Genomic DNA, 19,185 nt, shown 5'->3' with positions numbered 1-19,185 from the left:
GGTCTAGCTCCTGCCTGGCACCCTGTGCAGCTGCCGCCCCCACCCCCGAGGAGTATAGAATAGTCAACTAACCAGTAAGAATTCATGAAGTTACGCGACTATTCAGTTAACAGATATTTAACATCCCTAGCTTGAACCTTCATCCTGCATGGGTACTGCTGGCTTCCTTGGTGATTGGAAGGGATATGAGAGTGCTGGAAAGTAACCCGCTGTAAAGTAATGAGACACAGGAACTGCTAATAAAGGGCTGATGAGTCCAACAGAATACATAGGATCTATTCCATTAGTACTGGGCTATGGTGGGCCATTAGACGAGGAAGGAGAGGTGGGGAGCAATTTTGGTCCCATCAGTGCCTCTTAGTAAATTGTCAGGTGTGATGACTGCCGTCCTTCTGGTGAATGAAATTATCTGGGGGGGGGGGGAGAAGGGTCTCCCCCTGCTGTGCACTGGAGAGAAATGCCTCTCCACTTTGTGCTTGACATGCAGTTGTTGTATCAGAATAACCATTTCAGTGAGGGGTGGGGTATTTTTTTAATGGATAGTTATGTCAGTGCACCCCCTAATACAGATGCAGTTACACCAAGATAAAGATGTTGGAAACCAGCACCTTGATAACAGTGTACTTGTGCCTATGCTTGGGGGTGGGGGCGAGGAGGGGTTTGTATTGGTTTCAGTGCACTGGTATAGTTAAAGCAGTACCACTGCTGTATGTAGACAAGACCTTAATGATTCCTGATTAGTATCTGTAGTCCAGCTCCGTCATGGCTGCAAATCCAGGCCTTTGTTTAGCTCCAGCTGTACAGTTCACTGATTGCTGCCACATATTTATTTAAGGGCTGAGTAATGCAAGTTGTCTAGTGTGCACCTCATGTTACCCTGGACTACACAACAGTTGCCTCGTCGGACAGCTGAGGATGCCATCCCTGCCTGTGGGAGCCGGCAGCTGAGGAGCCGTGCAATCTTTTCGGTGGGCATGGTGAGTCTCACCGTGGGTCTTCTCATTCTGAGCTGATTGTTCTTTCTTGTATGTAGAGAAAGAAGATCTTAGAAATCTAAATGCCCTGCTTTGCTGTTTGTCTGTTTCCCCATGGGCTCTCCCGAATTGCCTGCTGTTTCTTGTTGGTTCCCTGAACACCTGAGCATGTTCCTTCTGCACAGAAAGCCACACCGTGCAGGCCAGTTACTCGTATTAATGGGAAGTATACTGCTGTGCGCAGTGAAGTAGCATGGACACCTTCAAAGCCTGCTGACAGTGTAGTAATTCATTTCCTGGTGGGTTTCACTTTAGATCACTTGGCCGTGCCTCTGTGTGACTGAGAGTTTGTAAAGGAGAAAAACAAGTAGAGATGGTTCCCAGAGCATATGGTGGGAAAAGCAGTGACAGAAGGAGAAGTCTGGAGCTCCTCACAACTACCACATTGCTCCACAGATTTTCCTGACTGATTTATTATTATTCATCCTATATTTGTTCACAAAGCAGAGATCTGTCACCAACAATAAAATCCAAAGCAATGTAGGAGGGCTTGGTGCTGCAGGGAGTTGAGTATTCTAGCCCTGATCCAGCAGAGCCCTTGAGTGCATTAATTCAAACGCATAATTAATTCTAATGCATCTCATGGTCAAGTCTTTCTGCTGAATTGGAGATGGAGTGCTCATCACCTAGTAGGATCAACCCCTGGAAGAAGGAAAAATGGAACGCTGGACGTATCTCATGTATGTTTTGAAAACATTCACCTGCCGCATGTGCTCATACAGTCCAGGCCTGGAGCCTGCTCACTTGCTAGAGTGGCTTTGTTGAAGTTGCATGTATAAGTAAGATCTTCTCCCAGGAGCATGATTTCACAGGATTGAGTCCTTGATTAGCTGCATCGTCCAGGCTGCTTCTGCCAGTTTCTCTTTACACGAACAGTAGAGTTCTGGGCTCTGTGACTCACCAAAGCAGATAACCAGAACTTGAAAGGTTGTACTGCCTCTTGTCCAGTGAAGGGCTGTAGCTACAGCTACAGATTCCAATATCACCTGCAGACTTTGAATGTTTAAAACTAACCCATTATCTTGGGCCATCCACTTTCCTCTGTACTCAGGGCTGCTCACCATGTGATTCTAGTAGCATTTATGTAGCATTTCAGTGAGAGCAGAGCAGAAGCAGGGCTTGCTGCATGTACACAACACTTTAAGGTCCCAACTTCCAAAACTCAACCAGGCAGGTCCCTCGGCTGGCATAGGCTCTTTTTGCTGCATTATGGCGCAGTGATGATTTACACTAGCTGCGGATCTGGCCTGGGAGTCTAGGATCCCATCTGAATTGTGTGTGGTTAATTTACATGGGCAGCTATCATGGTTGAACAAATTAGTTAGATATTTGCAGGCCCAATGAGCAGTTTAATTATTTGTATGTGCAAACACCTCATCTGCATGTGTGGTCATGGCAACTGCAGTTACATGCACATTTTTTGACTTCTGCCCGGGACTCCTGTAATTTAAAATATTTATTAATTAGACTTTTACTATTCACATCATGTTTTCTAGGCTTGTAAACTGTGAATCACACCAAAGCCGAGCAGATTGGTGGCTTTCTTATTTACACATGGTAAAAGAGCTTTGCTATGTGAATTTGGCAGCTTGCATGTAGTGTTGTGGAACTGGCCTATAGAGGGATTTCCAGATCCTTGAGTTAGAGACAATCCTCAGTTCCAAAAGGAAGAAACAGAATCCAAAAGCAAATCATTTTGTGATCAATTGGCTGATCACTTCTTCAATCCTACAGTTATTTCCTCCGTATTTAAACTAGACCAAGTCTGCTTGATCCCCATTAATTCGTTTAGTATATTTGCTATATAAAGCCTCATTCCATTTCAGTATGAATTCATCCTCTGCCCCCAGCAGTCTTTTATGCAACCCTTTTGTGTCTTTGGGAGATGCATGTTTCCATTTCTGGTCCCATTCTACTCACGCCTTTTGCATGGGAGAAGAGTACGCTGATTTTTCTAAAATTCAGAGGAACTCTTCCTTGATTTTTGGAGTCTGATGCATTTCCTGCTGGTTACTTAGGAGGTACAGCGTGTGTGTGTGTGTGTGTGTGTGTGTGTTTGGGGGGGGGGTGCAGCGGTGCTGAGCTGATGTGTACAGCACAATGCTCAAGTGACTAAGATCTGTGACTAATTAAACCATTACTGAAAATGTTCCAGTAATGCTGCAAGGTGAATTGCGTCAGGTTGATCTTGTTTTCTGGCTGCTTAGATGGAGCTTAGTTTAATGAAATTAACTGAACACAAATGAGAGGATTTGGAAAAACCATGTGAAAAATAAGTGGTCAGAAATGGTTAGCATGACTGTGAGATCCAGGTCCAGCAATTGTAAACCCAGGCTTATGATGTAATGTGGCTGCTCAAACATGGAGTTGGAAGCACACACAGTAATAAAATTCTGCCCGTGAGAGGGATGGGCCTCAAAGCTGGTGCTCCAGCAACATCTATGTTACAATTTATAGCTGCACAGCCTGAGCCCTGTGAGACAGTCAGCTAACAAATACCAGTCGCAACTGTGCTGCGGGACTTTTACAGACTCAGGTTTGCAATGAAGTGCTGAGATACCCTTAGAGACAGTGGAGCTTGCTAAGAGTGCCCAGAAACCATAGCAATGGTCAGTTTTTAAATGTGTGGAGCAAAAGGTTGCACTGCACTCAACCACAGATTTTGGCCTGGGATAGCCCAGGTTTTTCCATCCGCGCATGCCACAAAGTCTTTTCTCTCTGGCCCAAAGAGGTGGGTGATGTATATGTGAGTGTTAAGTGTTGCTAGGTCTTGGAGTAACTGATGGGTCTTGAAAGATCACACAGGGAGCCCCACAGTTCTCATGTAGAATAAGCTACGCAGGATCAGATAAGCCAGCTCTCCTGCCATCTGATTGGGAAGGAGCAGAGAATGATGGATTTGTGATTTACAAGCACAAATACACCTGGCCACTGCTGTGTAGAGCCAGAGTCTGGGAGGTGATCTTGGTAAGGACAAGTCCTCGATAGGGTGGAACATCACAGCGACTCTCCTCCTTGAACCCCAAGGATGTCCAGTGAAGACTCTTCGGTTTGGCTAATGGTATATTCTTAAACAAAGACATGCTGTAACAGGTAACCAGGCTAATAGAGCCTCTCGTTAGCTAGGGTCCTCTGGGAGAATGTTAATGACCTTGTTAGTGCTAACAGAAAAGCTGTTTGGACATTCTTGCCAATTACCCAGTGGCGCTCATAGGCTCTGATGAGGTGCTTGCGCGTGATCCCCCCCCCTCGTGGGAAAGTCAGGCTGCTTACGAGGCCGTAAATCAATGGCTTAGGCCTCGTTGGCATGCTGTGCAATCTAGGGATGTTAAATTTAGATTAATAGTTGAATAGTGGATGAGATTTCCATCGACTATTCGATTAGTCTGGGTTCTTGCTACAGTTCAAAAGCGGAAGCTCCACAGGGAGCATGGGGCCAGTGGGGGACTCCTGCTGGCCCTGCACTCCCTGTGGAGCCTCAGCCTTTGAAATGTACAGGAGCCCCAGCGGGGAGACTGCTTCAGTCCCTGCTTGCGCTGTTTCCCTCTGTGCCTCTACCTTCCCTGCCCCCCGTGGAGACAGTGCTGGGGGGAAACTGGCTTTTAAGCTGGCTCCCTGCAGCACCGACTCCTGCTCCCCTCCTTTGCTGCCGCTCTCTGACAGGCAGCAAGGTAGGGAAGTGACCAGTCGCATCACTAATCTACTGTCCTATAAGCATAAGCTTATCAGATAGTCGACTAGTCACTTACATCCCTAGTGCAATCCCTGACTAACAACCTCAAAGAGAGCGACTCCGGGCTCCATTTGACATCAGGGAGGTTTCTGAATCCAGTTGGACATGTGAAACTCTCTACTTTGAAGTGTGTCAGGCATCTTAACTTTTTAGAGAAGCCCCAGGTAACAGACACTGCAGGCATCCTGTGGAAACATGAACACCAGTGCTGTGTGACCAGAGAGTCGCATGAATTGTGTCTATTGACTGTTAGGAGGCACCACACATCTTCACATCACAGGCATTTGACATTGAGGAGTTAGATTACTCAACAATAAACCAGGTCTCTTAGCGCACAGGTGAGTAATGTTCACGTTATCTGGGTGTCAGTAGGGGACTAGATATCTTGGAATTCTTGGCACTTTTCTGTGTGGGGAAGCCCAGTGGCAAATAATTTGATAATGGAAATAGAATCTGCCTTAGCAATGGCTACCCGGTGGCAGCTCTGATAAAGGGACGTGCTAGAATTGAACCCTGTTTATGGTAGGTCCTGTGTACGCATTGCACCCCTTTATCCTCCAGGTGGGCAGAGGATGATGGGTCCTCAAATCCAATCTACAACTTGGAGTGGTGCCAATCATTTTCCATCTAACTCATCTGGGTCTGGGAAAACCCAGTGTATTTAGCTCAGTTTTGTTTGAGGTTTTTGGCTCTTTTTGAGCTTGGAATGAGAACTGAACCCAACTTGCCCCTGGACTCAAAGTCCTATGAACTTTGCCTGTGCTGGCTGTAGACCCAAACATTGTGACCGACCAGTAACTGCAGTGGGGCAAACCAACACACATGCCAGATTCCTCTCCCAGATTCAAACTTGCCCAAAGTTAGGGAAGCTTGCATCAGATCTCTGCAGTCTGGACCCATCTGAACTCCGAGCTAAGCTCTTGTGACCCTAAACCCATGGACTTTGTGCATTTCTTAGGTAGTGCCCTGCACCACAGATCCTTTGATTAGAACCCTTTTGAATGTCCTAGCACCAAAATCTATCTGGCCAGGAATGAAGTGTTGCGTGAGCTAGCAGATGAATGGTCAGAATTTCCTGTGTGCACCTCCGTGCCACTTATCCTCAGCCTGGTATGCTTGTCCACTCACTTGGGTATGGCCTTTATAAATGCGCTGCCTCTGAGGGAACAGACATGATAAGGTTCCTGACACCGAGGGTTTGTTTTCACAGCTTTGCAAAGCCGCTGCCTTGGAGATGAGTGATGGCAAAGAGGCCTGCTTTTATCCTACTGTGTCAGGTTCACATAAACTTCTGCTGTGTATAGTTGGGATCAGTTGTACAAACTGGCTCTTGGTATTCCAACCCTGGGTAGTTGGCAAATCTTTGAGCCAGCCCATGTTGTATTCTGGATTCCTGCCCCACCTCTTTTGTGGAAGTATTTGGAAAACTGCGTAATAAAATAATCCTGGTTCATGTTCCACAGCTTCAACACAAGGGATGGAGGAACCAGAACAATCACATGCTATTATTCATTTTTAGTGCTTTCCATCCATGTATCTCAAAGCAGTTTGAAGAGGAGGGTGAGTATCACGATTTCTATTTTACAGATGGGGAAACAGAGGCACAGAGCAGATCAGTAATTTTAACCACAGTCATCCAGCAGTCCAGTGACAGACCCTGAAATAGAGCACAGGCCCTCAGTCCGGTGTACTTTTGTCTGGCCCATGCTGCTTCAGCTTGTTTGGCTGTTACGACTGGGATCTTGTTTCCTGTGAAAATGCTGCGGTTCTGAGTCAGGCCTGTTAAGTTAATTAGGTGAGTGCTCGGCTTATGAAGTTAATGATGCCTAGATGTAGAGGTCTGTAAAGCCGCCGCCTTATTAGGTTTTACAGATCGTGACTGCGTGGGTTCTCCAAGCGTGTGACTTCCGAATGGTAGCAGCACTGCAGTCTCTTAGCTACGTTTGGAACTTCTCAGAACCCACTGGACACGTGAGACGTTAGGGTAGCTGCGGGCTCATATCTGGCTCTAAGCATAACCAAAATGACAGCCAGTGCTAGGATACAGTAGTATCACCTAGGGCTACGAGTTACATTGCAGCAGCCACACTGGCACGTTCGGTGCCCTGACCATGTGCAGGAGGGATTGCTCTGAGATGTAAGGGCACAATGGTTAGCTGGTTTAATTGCCCTGGAGACAGCTGCTAGCTGTTTTATGTAAGCCACCCATCTGCCAAGCAGTATAGTGGGAGGTGGGGCTTGGCATATGGGAGGGGCTGTGGAGCCTGCGATGAATGTCTGGTTGCAAGCAGGGCACGGAATAGTTGTTATAAGGTTCAGAGGAGCGATAATGGAAAAATTAGCCCAGTGCTGTAATAGCTGCAGCTGATGTTATCAGACAGATCCTGGTCCTTCTGCCTGCTCCACTGCTCCCCTGATTGGGGCATTCTGACATTATCAAACTTCATCTAATCGGACTGCTTGATTGGCTTGAGTGTTCCTAGCTCTCCTGCAAGCTAAGAGGTCACTTGCTGATGTCAGGCTGTCCCAAACTCCTGTCAATGTCTCAGGTGACAGCTTGCAAACTGCTGAATGTCAGGGTGGCTTATTTGGAAAATAGGGACACTGATTCTTGCTTGTTTTCCCGGGGAGGGGGGGGGAGCGCGAGAAAGAGAGAGAGATCGATCTTGGGACAGGAGCTGTTGCATTAGATCCTGGCTTAGCCAGGCACTTACATGACTTAGGACCTTGAATTTAAGCACGCACTTAACAAACAGATAAGCTTTGGCAGAATGCACTGTCACTGGGTGCTCTGGCAATTTTAAGTATTTGGGAGTAGCCTGTATTTGGAAAGACTGCTGCCTCGCTAGCAACGGAGACCCCAGGCCTGGAATACACACCCAACACCTTGCTGCCAGAGTCTGAAACTCTCCAGTACTTCATTAGCCTGCCCACACTTGTCTCCTGGCTAAGCTGTTAGGCTCCTGAGGAGTTGCTGTCTGTGCTAGGAGAGTACAGGAAGTGAGGAGGTGACTTATTCTTTGCTATTCATTTACTCTCTGTTATAGCAACTGAGTGAATGTTCTGGTTGCTAAGGCTTCCTCCAGATAATGGGTGCTGGTATATGCCTCAGAGACCAATTAGACCACATCTTTGAGTGAGTAGTGGCTAAAGGAAAACCAGGGTTGAAGGCTGGTGGTCCTGGGGGAAGTGTGGCATCCCCCTCCTCCCCTCCCATAGGCATCTTGCTGAGCAGGAGACCTGTTAATTGCATTAGCACAACTGGTGCTGCAGACCGAGAACTAAGCTGAGGCTGGACCCTCGAGGCTTTTAAAAAAAAAAAAATGAATTGGCTAAATAATTCACAAATTTGATATAGATGTGAGACTGGTTAACTAAGCTCATTAGCAAATCAGAGCTGATCAGAGATCTCCTGCAGCTCTCTTGTATGCTCGGACAAGCCATTTCTATACCAACTGGCCTGCTAGGATTCTGAGTTGGCCAAACTACATGTGAATTAGTTAGCCTGAGCCAGCCTTCAGGGGGATGTCTTCACTGCAAAGATGATCTGTTTCTACATTAAGGTAGCTGTCTCTACGTACAGTCCTCATGGAAAAAAGGCCCAAGTAGGTTTGACTTCTGGATACTTAGTTGAGGTCAACTGCAGATGAGGAGGGGTAGAAGGTTGATCTGGACCAGCAATTGAAAATGACCATGTCTTGTCTCCAATTGGATTTACGTTGAGAGAGCTGCCTCCTGGTAAAAACATCTTTCTCTGCAGTGCAGGCACAGCCTTCATTCACCCTTCTATGAAGTGCACCATGCCCAAGGCTATATCATTATACATTGCCTATGGCTGCATTCCTCCCTGTGTTCTTGACTCTCATTGGTAAGTAATACATCATCGGTTCATCGGCGCACACATACGGCGCTGTCTCCAAGTGCCTAACCCACATAAGTGATTCCAAAGCCATGCCATTATGCTGACTGGGAGGCACGTGCAGTGATATAGAACAGCCTGGCTTAATCATCTGCTTTTAGGAAGAGAGGGCAAAAATCTCTCTGTAGAATAAATAGGCACATGGCAGAGGAGTGAAGTACAAAGCTGATGCCTTCTCCTTGAAGGCTAGAGGCCTGTGCCACTTAACATGATCACTGTGAATTTATTATAAACTGGGAGACGGCCGTGCTGGCAGAGGCAAAGCCAGGAGCAGAGAACTGTTCTCTCCCCCCACATCCTGTCGGCAGTGGCGTCTTTTTGTGGCGCTTCCGTCTGCGTTTGTATTCTGGGCCAGCTCTTTGCGTTTTGCAGGTAATTGCTTGGTGTAGTGGAGAAGCAACAGGCCAGCGTGTGCTGATGCCTCACGCCCAAAGGTTCACTGGCCAAGCTACTCAGAGTGGAGGGCATTTCAGCACCGAGTCCTTTGTGACAATTAGCAATAGGACCTGTTTCTAATGGATGCTGCAGTGTCAGCCAGGGTCGTTAGCTCAAAAAAAGATGCCAAGCCCAAACCTTTAAATACCTGCTCCAACTTTGTTTCCTGAGCCTTCTGATTCTGCTTTTTCTCTAGCAGCGTAGGCCCATGTCCTCAAAAGCATTTAGGTGCCTAATTCCCACTGGGAGCTAGGCACCTAAATACATGGGCATCTGGTAGCTCAGGCGGGGGAAGGCCAGGGCCCCAAGGCTTTAAGCCGTGTGCATCTTGCTCTAAACCTGTGCCCTGTGGCAACCCGCACTCTTCCCGTTTGAAATGCCGCAGGGAGGCACATCAAGCAGAAAATTGCTCTATCTGCAAAGGATTCAAGCCCAGAACTACGAGAGAAAGGGATTCTTGGCTAAAACTTTTGTTGATGGAGTCAGTGCTGCAGCCTGAGAGCGAGAAGCGTCCCCACTCCATACACAGCGCACCATCTGCTACATCTGCGGCACCAGCCAGACATCACGCGGCCATGCCGAAGGCGCCCCGGCACAGGTCACAGTCACAGGCACCGAGGGGCTCCAAAGACTCCAGGGGGTGGTCGACGGAGAGGCGTGGTCAAAAAGTGCGCCCTAAGGAGGGGCATTTGACCTCTAAGGCACCTAGGAGGAGGCGCAGCCTGGACCAGACTCGGAGCCCAGGGCAGGCAGATGGAATGGGGGATATCCAGCATCCCTCTACCTTGGAGACCTTCGATGCAGCACGCAAACTCATCAAGCTGACCTCAACGGAGGGGGACGGCTCGGTGTCACAAGTGCGGGCCACACCACATGGCGCGAGTGCCTTCCTCCCGGCACCGTCATCAGTGCTGTGGGTCCCACAGACCACCGTATCGCCTCCAGCCCAGCTGCTGTCTCAGGCACCGGCACCGACCCCCTCTTACTGACCTCGGCACCGGCATCAGGTCAGGCAGGAACCCTGCTGGCACCGGTTCAGTTGGCACTGGGGCAGATAGTGCAGCCCCAGGCAGCACCCAATGCAGGCAGCACTGTCCCAGGTGGCACTGGAGGTGGAACCACTACTAAGATCTCTACCGGTGCCAGCCTCCGCATCAAGCCAATTGCCTGCACTGACGGCACCGATGCAATCGGCGCCTTACAGGGCACCGGCACTGATGCCTCTACTGGCACCTATCCTGGCACCAGGCCAATTGCTGATGGCACCAGCGGTACCGCAGCCAACCACAGTACCTCAGGGGTAGTTCCCAGTTTACCAAATGCCAATGGGAATGATGCAAACCCCGCAGATGCCTCCCCTGGCACCACTACCAGGGCACAGAGGTAAACCATCTGCTATAGCTGTGCACCAGAGGGAACAAGTTTTGACTGTTCCCCCATGGTCAGCATCAGACTATTCTTCCGAGTCTGAGGCAGAGTCTGTATGATCTGACAGATCCTCTTACAGATGCAGATCTAGACACTGGTCCCATTCAAGCCATAGATCTGGGCACAGGACCTCTGCGGACCAACAAGCATGGCAAGTGCAGTGGCAGCCCCAGCCACAGTGGCCGTTTTGGACACCGTGGGCCTACCGCCCAGGGGCCCCCTCCCTCTCGGTCAGTTGTGGGGTCATCCCGTAGGAGCAGTGCCCCTTCCACCACTCTCTTGTGAGCCCTACCACTGGAGGAGAGCCAACTTGCTGCGCCATCAATTCAGCCTCCGGTGATTGGTCAGGGACAAGGGGCTACAATTCCATCCGTGAATTCAGAGCAGGCAGGCCCTTCGACCTTTGAGAACCTGGCAGCGCCTGAGTGTGAGGAAGAGCAAGCACCACAGAGAGTCATCTTCCTCCTTACCAGATGAGGCATTGGCGGTCCTGGTGCCCCAACTTCCCTCCATGGACGCCAGGGCCCACCAGGACTTGCTAAGAAGGTTGGCTTTCAACCGGGCAGTGAAGGCAGAAGAGGTCCAAGAGGAATTGGCCCCTATGGTAGACATTTTGCCTGCATCGGGCCCAGGCCATGTGGCACTATTGCTGAACAAGACTGTAGATAGTCAAAGACCCTGTGGCAAACGCCTGCATCGATCGCGCTAACACAGATGGGTGTGGAAAGGCAACACTGTGCCCCAAGCGGGGTATGAGCATCTCTTCACCCTTTCCACGCCAGGGTCCATAGAACATCGGGGACCACCGGGCCCGACACAAAAAGCTAAAGACCCTAAAAAGCTGGACCTCCTGGGTGGGAAAATATATGCCATGGGAGGCCTGCAATTCCGTATCGCAAACCAGCAAGTGGTGCTGGGGTGCTACACCTTTAATACCTGAGGATCGGTGCAGAAATGTAGGGACCATGTCTCTTCCCCCCCCCCCCCACTCTCCCGAGTACTGTCAGAAATTCGGTGCCATCACGGAGGAAGGAAAGGCAGTGGCATGTACAACCCTCCAAGCAGCCCTGGATGCGGCAGACTCAGCAGCTCGGACCATGGCCACAGCTGTGTTTGAGGAGGTGTGCATGGCTACAGGTTTCAGGCATCCCATCAGAGGTGCAAACTACTATACAGGACCTACCATTTGAGGGGTACATGCCAGACTGACTCTAAACTCCACAGCCTGAAAGATTCGAGAGCAACGTTAAAATCTCTCGAAATACGTACCCCCAGCGCCTCAAAGGAGACCCCTCAATCCTAGACCACATCATAGGCCTTTTCAGTGGGGATTTGGGCCAGATAGAGGACAAAGGAGGGGGTGCAATAGTGCTTGTGTTGCCCAGTATAGGAACAGATGAAGAGGTCCTAGATCAGACTGAGTGAGGGTCCGACCCATCTCAGTGCAACAGCCCAAGCCTTCATTTTGAAGGTACGTTTGAGAGCAGAATAGTAGTTATTACCACCCCCCCCCCCCATACCTCCCTTTGGATACAGACTCTCCCTATGTTGCCAGGCATGGTCAGGATTACGTCAGACCGCTGGGTACTCGACCTGGTGAGACAGGGATACACTACACCCTTCCTCTCTACCCCTTTCCCCGTCCCTTTTCAGGGACCCCTCTCACGAGACCCTGCTAAGGCAGGAAGTGTCCAAAGTTCTGTCACTAGGGGCCATAGAACCGGTTCTGCAAGGACTCAGAGGGAGGGGATTTTATTCCCGGTATTACCTTATTCCCAAGGCAAAAGGGGGCCTGCGTCCTATTCTAGATCTGAGGAATCTGAATGCTTTTATAAAGAAAACAAAGTTCAGAATGGTCACCTTGGCCTCCATTATTCCATCCCTTCAGAACAGAGACTGGTATGCTGCTCTCGACCTGAAAGATGCCTACTTCCATATTTCAGTGACCCCAGCACACCAGAAGTGTCCCAGATTCGTGGTGGGTCAGGACCCACTTCCAGTTTATGGTCCTCCCATTTGGCTTATGTACAGCCCCAAGGGTGTTCACCAAATGTACGGCAGTGGTAGCGGCGTTTGAGACGCCACAGGGTTCAGGTATTCCCATATTTAGACGACTGGTTGATAAGAGGCACATCTCGAGACCAGATGACAAACCATATTGAAATGGCAAAGGCGCTATTTGGGAATCTAGGTCTACTCATAAATGACATCAAGTCCTCACCAAACCCCACACAAGTATTAGAGTTTGTAGGAGCTTGTTTGGACTCCTCTTTAGAGAGGGCCCCTCTGCCAATAGACAGATTTCTCATAATATACTCGCTAACAGATCTGCAGAGGTTTCCCACCACTACGGCGAGAACCTGTATGAGGCTCCTTGGCCACATGGCAGCGTGTACCTATGTGGTAAGCCATGCCAGGTTACGCATGCGACCGCTGCAAGTGTGGCTCAAGGCAGCACACAACCCCATGAGATGGCCTCTGGATGCAGTGGTTACCATACCAGAACCGATACTCCGCTCTCTAGACTGGTGGAAGCACCAGAGCACGGTGTGTGCGGGAGTTCCCTTTGTTAGAGTCCCCGTCAGTGCGGTTGGTCATGGATGCATCAGACACGGGATGGGGGGCGCACTGGGGCAGCCTCAGAACTCAAGGTACGTGGCTACCAGAGGTCCAGCCTGATTCATGCTCCCTAGGCATCTTGTCCTGTTGCCAGCTGCACTGGTCAGGTCTGCTCGCCGAGGATCAGGGCCAGCGTTTCCCTAATGGCTCTGAGGGTGGAAAAGGGCTAGGAACATACGTACAAAATGCGTTCCCAGGAGATTCAGAGCAAGAAGATTTAACAGTGAAATTTCACTATAGACAGAAAAACCATGAGAAGAGCTCCTTTATACAATGCATGATGTCTATCCTTGCTGTCAGTGCAGTCTCACCCGACCCTGTTCCTAATGAACAGGCTTCATTGTACATTCTTCATTCTTCTACTCTGAGGTACTTGGGACCAGGGCTGGATTGGGGCGGGGGAGAGCTAGCTGGACAGCTGCCTGGGGTGCCAACCTATGGGGGGCGCCTGATGGCAGCTGTAAGGGGCGCAGCGCACCGGGGGGCAGTGCCGCGCATGTACCATGCGCCCGGGGGCAGAGCCACGCATGCGTCATGCACCCGCTGCCCAGGGCGCAGGAATGGCTCGAGCCGGCCCTGCTTGGGACACTGCTCAGATCTAATACCTCATGGCTTCCTGGAGCTAATCCCATCTCCATGGCTGCGTCCAACCCTGAGGACGTGCGCGATGCCAGTCTAAGTTCTGTCCATGCTCTCTGATTCAAGCAGTGATTACTAAAGCCTTGTCCCAAGAAATCAGACCATGAAGCTCCGCCAATAGGTTAGTGTCCTTCTCATTTCCTGCTGGAAATAGCTGTGTCAAACCATGTCCTTCGCAGGTCTGATGCCTCCAAGGGAGAAATGTTGAACCACAACTCCAGGGGAGGTCACTGAGAGGAGCAGATCCTTGTTAGCAGAAATAATGATTCTGCAGCTAGCGTATAGAATAATCCATCTAAAGACCGGTCCTGGGACTTGATGAGTCCCCTAAGCCACGTCCCGTCTGTTTGCAGGCTGTGTTCAGAGAACAGTGGGGAGCCAGGCACACGTTCCGGATAACGGGAGGCAAAAGAGCATGATGCGACGTGTTTTGATCAGTCATGCTGGGAGAACATTCCTTATTTACTCTGGAGTGTCTAGAGAACATGTTCAGTTGTGTCCTGATGAAAGCCTTGATGGAAGGCTGCTTCATTCCAGCCTGTCCTCACCAATACCAAAGGAACTAAAGCTCCAGAGACCAGGGACTGATAGACCTCTACACTCTTAGAGCTCTTATCCTGAGTGTGAGTATGAAAGGCCTGACAAGCCAATAGGCCGCTGCTGTATGTACAGGCAGTCCCCGACTTACGTGGATCCGACTTATGTCGGATCCGCACTTACGAACGGAGCTTTTCTCGCCCCGGAGCTGGCGGGCGGCAGGACCGCCCAGAGCGCACTGGTCCCGCCACCGCGTCCTCCGGGGCGAGAAAAGCTACTCCGGGTCTCCCTGGTGTGCTGGGGGGGACTCCCCAGCACAGGAGGGAGACCCGAGCAAAGCCGCAGAGGCGGGGGACCCCGCCGCCTGTGCAGCTTTGCTCCAGGGCAAAGGAGCAAAGCCGCATGGGCAGCGCGGTCCTGCCGCCTGTGCGGCTTTGCTCGGGTCTCCCTGCTGTGCTGGGGGGGGACTCCCCCCAGCACACCAGGGAGACGGGAGCAAAGCCGCAGAGGCGGCGGGACCTCTGCGCCTCCGCGGCTTTGCTCGGGTCTCCCTGGTCTGCTTGGGGGGGGGATGGGGCGCTGCTAGTGCGCGCGCCCCCCCCCCCCATCAGACCAGGCTTTTGTTGCGGGACGCCTGGGGTAGAGCAGCTGGGGTGCTGCCGGGTTGGTCCTGCAGGGACCTACCCGGCAGCGCCCCAGCTGTTCTGTCCCAGGAGTCCAGATTCAGCCGCTGTTGAAACTGATCAGCGGCTGATTCCAGGAAGCCTGGGGCAGAGCAACTCTGCCTGGGGCTTCCTGTAGTCAGCCGCTGATCAGTTTCAGCAGCGGCTGAATCTGGAGCCAGTTCCGACTTACATACAAATTCAACTTAAGAACAAACCTATAGTCCCTATCTTGTACGTAACCCGGGGACTGCCTGTATCTGCAATCTGCATCACCCCGGCTGACCCAGCTGCTTAATCCACCAGATGCCAGGGCTGCACCTTTAAACCTGTCACGGCCCAAGGATTGTCTCTAAAACAGGATATTTCTGCTGAGAACAATTGTCATGTGAGCTGCAAGAGGAGTTGGCCAGTTTTTGGAAGCAGCTCTAGTCTGTACAACAGAGACACTTTCGGTGGGTTAAAGCAACAGTGATGTGAGCTGCCCTGGACTGTGTATTTGGACAGAGCTCCAGTGAATGCAGAAAGGGAAATGACACTGGTTTGGTTTTTAGGGGAAACCAGCTAAGGTGGCTTTTCCCCCTTTGCTGCAGTGTGCTTGCTTGTTACTTCACTGGGGCTATACAAGGCCTGAGTGGGAGTGCAATTGCCTTTAGACTTCCCCAGTTGTCATTACTCCGTAAGGGTTTGTCATACATTACTGACTTTTTCAGCTATGCTAGGCTGGAATCAATTGGCTAGCACAAAAGGGAATAATACATCTCCGATTACGTTTCTAATTTTCATCCCTTAATACTTTTAATATTCACTTTAGATTCTTAAATTTTATTAAACCATTCAGTTTCACATGTGGGCATACAGAAGTGAGCTGAGGTTTTCAAACCCATCCAGGGAATTTGGACACCCCTTTCTCACATGTCTAAATTCTCTAGGCAGCTGTGATCCTTGGGACCTCCATCTAGTCTTAAATGCTCTCTCACATCAGCCTTTTGAAGCAATGGCAACTTGTTCTCTCTTGCGCCTTTCGATGAAAACGGAATTCCTTGTGGCCATCACGTTGACTTGATGCATTCAGGATGTCACTGAGAGGCTTACCAAGCTGATCAAACCTTCAGATCGCTACCCCTTCCTGCTTCTCCACGTGGGAACTAATGATACGGACATGAATGATCTTGAGAGTGTTACTGCGGATTATGTAGCACTGGGAAGAAGGATCCAAGAATTTGGAGTGCAAGTGGTATTCTCCTCCATCCTCCCTGTTGAAGGGAAAGGACTGGGCAGGGATCGTCGAATTGAGGACGTAAATGCGTGGTTGCGCAGATGGTGTCGCAGAGAGGGCTTTGGTTTCTTCGACCATGGGACTTTGTTCCGGGCGCAAGGATTGTTAGGAAGAGATGGGATCCACCTAACAAAGAGAGGAAGGAGCATCTTCGCGGGCAGGCTTGCAAACCTAGTGAGGAGGGCTTTAAACTAGGTTCGTCGGGGGATGGTGACCAAAACCCTGAGGGAAGTGGGAAAGTCGGATACCGGGAAGAAATGCAGAGAGGAAGGGGCAAGAAAGGAGGACCCATGTTTCGAATGGAGAAGATAGGACGATCAACTGGTTACCTGAAGTGTTTGTACACTAATGCGAGAAGCCTGGGCAACAAACAGGAAGAACTGGAGGCCCTGGCCCAGACCAAGAAATATGATTTAATTGGGATAACAGAGACTTGGTGGGATGACTCGCATGACTGGAGCGCTGTCATGGAAGGGTATAGACTGTTCAGGAAGAACAGGCAGGGGAGAAAAGGAGGAGGAGTTGCACTATATGTAAGAGAGCACTACGATTGCTCTGAACTCCAGTATAAAGAGGGAGGAAAAACCTGTTGAGAGTCTATGGGTTAAGTTTAAAGGAGCAAACAACAGCCTTGATGTTGTGGCTGGTGTTTGCTACAGGCCACCGAATCAGGTGGATGAGGTAGATGAGGCTTTCTTTGGACAACTGAGCGAAGCTTCCAGATCGCAGGCCCTGGTTCTCGTGGGGGACTTTAATCACCCTGAAATCTGCTGGGAAACCTATACGGCAGTACACGGGCAATCCAGGAAGTTTTTGGAGAATGTTGGGGATAACTTCTTGACACAGGTGCTGAAGGATCTGACCAGGGGCCGTGCGCAGCTTGACCTTCTGCTCACAAACAGGGAGGAACTAATAGGGGAAGTGGAGGTGGGTGACAACCTGGGAAGCAGTGATCATGAGATGGTAGATTTCAGGATCCTGACCAAAGGAAGAAAAGAGAGTAATAAAATACACACCTTGGACTTCAAAAAAGCAGATTTTTGACTCCCTCCGAGATCTGATGGGCAGAATCCCCTGGGATGTTAACATGAAGGGGAAAGGAGTCCAGGACAGCTGGCAGTATTTTAAAGAAGCCTTATTGAAGGCACAGAAAGAAACCATCCCGACGCGTAGCAAGAGAGGCAAACATGGTAGGAGACCGGACTGGCTTACAGGGGAAATCCTTGGTGAACTTAAGCACAAAAACGAAGCTTACAAAGAGTGGAAACTTGGACAAATAACCAGGGAGGAGTTTAAATGTACAGCTCAGGAATGCCGGGGGATTAACAGGAAGGCGAAAGCGCAAATGGAATTGCGACTGGCTAAGGATGTGAAGGATAACAATAAAGGTTTCTACAGGCATGTTAACAAGAAGAAAGTGATCAGTGAGGGTGTGGGGCCCCTAACGGATGAAGGAGGTAACCTAGTGACAGATGATGTAGGGAAAGCTGAAGTACTCAATGCTTTCTTTGCCTCTATATTTACGGACAAGGTCGGTTCCTGGACTTCTGCGCTAAGTGACGCAAGATGGGATGAAGATGGACAGCCCGTGGTGGGTAAAGAACAGGTTAGGAACTATTTAGAAAAGCTAAACGTACATAAATCCATGGGTCCAGCATTTTTCCAGAAACTCTTTTGCATCAATAGTGCGCACACTGGATGGGCACAGGGCGCTCTCCTTTTATACCCATAGGACAAAATCTTTCAGATTTTCACCTAAGTCAGTGGTGCGCAACCTTCCTCGATCTATCTGGCCGCTTTTTCTGGCTTCTCCGCTCAGCTTCCAACACGTATGCGGCGGGGAGAGGGGTAGAAGAGCGGCCGCGGTCTGACAATTAAAAGGGCCACTTTTTTTTTCCACCAAATTCGGCAGCCCCCATGGGGGTTGCGAAAGAAAAAAGGTTGCGCACCACTGACCTAAATGGTTCATATCCATAGCAGACCATAGCAAAAGTAAAGCCATCTCCTCGCAGAGGCTTGTCACACTGAATCTTGGACTGCATCCAGCTCTGCTGCAATTCTAACGATGCTAGTCCGCCTACCTCCATCACGCTCACTCCAGCAGGGCTGTAGTTGCTTCCATAGCCTTTCTACGCAAGGTCCTGATTTGTGGCCACTTGTAGAGCTCCCACATGAGCTTCAGAGCATACTTTTGCCTAGCACTGTGCACTCGCGTAAGGTCCATTGTCCGTTCTCACCACGGCTAAGGCTGTTTTAGCCTTGCCTTTTCTACCTGATCTGAAGTCCTTACCTCCTTAATACATACAGCTTTCCAGTCACCTACTGTGGAACACCCGTAGGGGCGCATCTGAAAGAAGAAAAGGAAGTTACTCACGTTATGCAGTAACTGATGTTCTTCGAGATTAGTGACCCTGTGCGTGCTCCCCTACCCTCCTTTCATCCCTTCTACTTAGGAGTTTTCTGTTGGCTCTCCATGGTAGAGAAGGAACTGGGGGAAGGGGTGTGTGGTGCATATGCGATATCGGGGCACCGAAAGCATGTGGCCCAGGCACCATATCTGTGTGGCCCTGAGGAACTGGTCTAAAAGACTCTGATCAGTGGCACAGAGGTGAATCGACACCTCCTGTGGAGCATCCACAGGAACACTCACCTTGAATGTCAGTTACTGTACAAGGTGAATAATTGCTTTCTGTAGTACCTTGCACTGATCAGACTAGGGATGTTAAATATTGAGTAATTGACTAATCAAATAGTTGATGCATTTTGCATCGACTATTTGATAGTCGATGGGGTGCCTCCGCCTTTTGAAGTGTAGTAACAGTCCTAGGGCTGTTGCTATACTTCAAAGGTGAAAGCCCTGTATGGCGCCCGGGGTCAGCTGGGGACTCCCCTGCTGACCC

General features: G+C 50.0%; 1 protein-coding gene across 9 annotated transcripts in view; it reads left to right on the top strand.

Moving 5' to 3' along the window:
- The window catches only part of RPH3AL (rabphilin 3A like (without C2 domains)), a 98,856-nt gene that overhangs the window by 18,244 nt on the left and 61,427 nt on the right, over positions 1 to 19,185 (top strand). For 2 of the 9 annotated variants that reach the window (XM_075904669.2, XM_006138670.5), the window contains exon 2: positions 836 to 977. The exons of the other annotated variants lie outside the window; for them this stretch is intronic. The gene's annotated coding sequence lies outside the window, so the exon portion shown is untranslated. The remainder of the gene's footprint in view (positions 1 to 835; positions 978 to 19,185) is intronic. 9 annotated transcript variants of the gene reach the window in all.

This window comes from Pelodiscus sinensis, chromosome 21, assembly GCF_052426305.1.
Source record: "Pelodiscus sinensis isolate ZL-2025 chromosome 21, ASM5242630v1, whole genome shotgun sequence".
In the NCBI taxonomy this organism is placed as follows: Eukaryota; Metazoa; Chordata; order Testudines; family Trionychidae; genus Pelodiscus; species Pelodiscus sinensis.
This window is presented reverse-complemented; position numbering and strand designations above follow the sequence as displayed.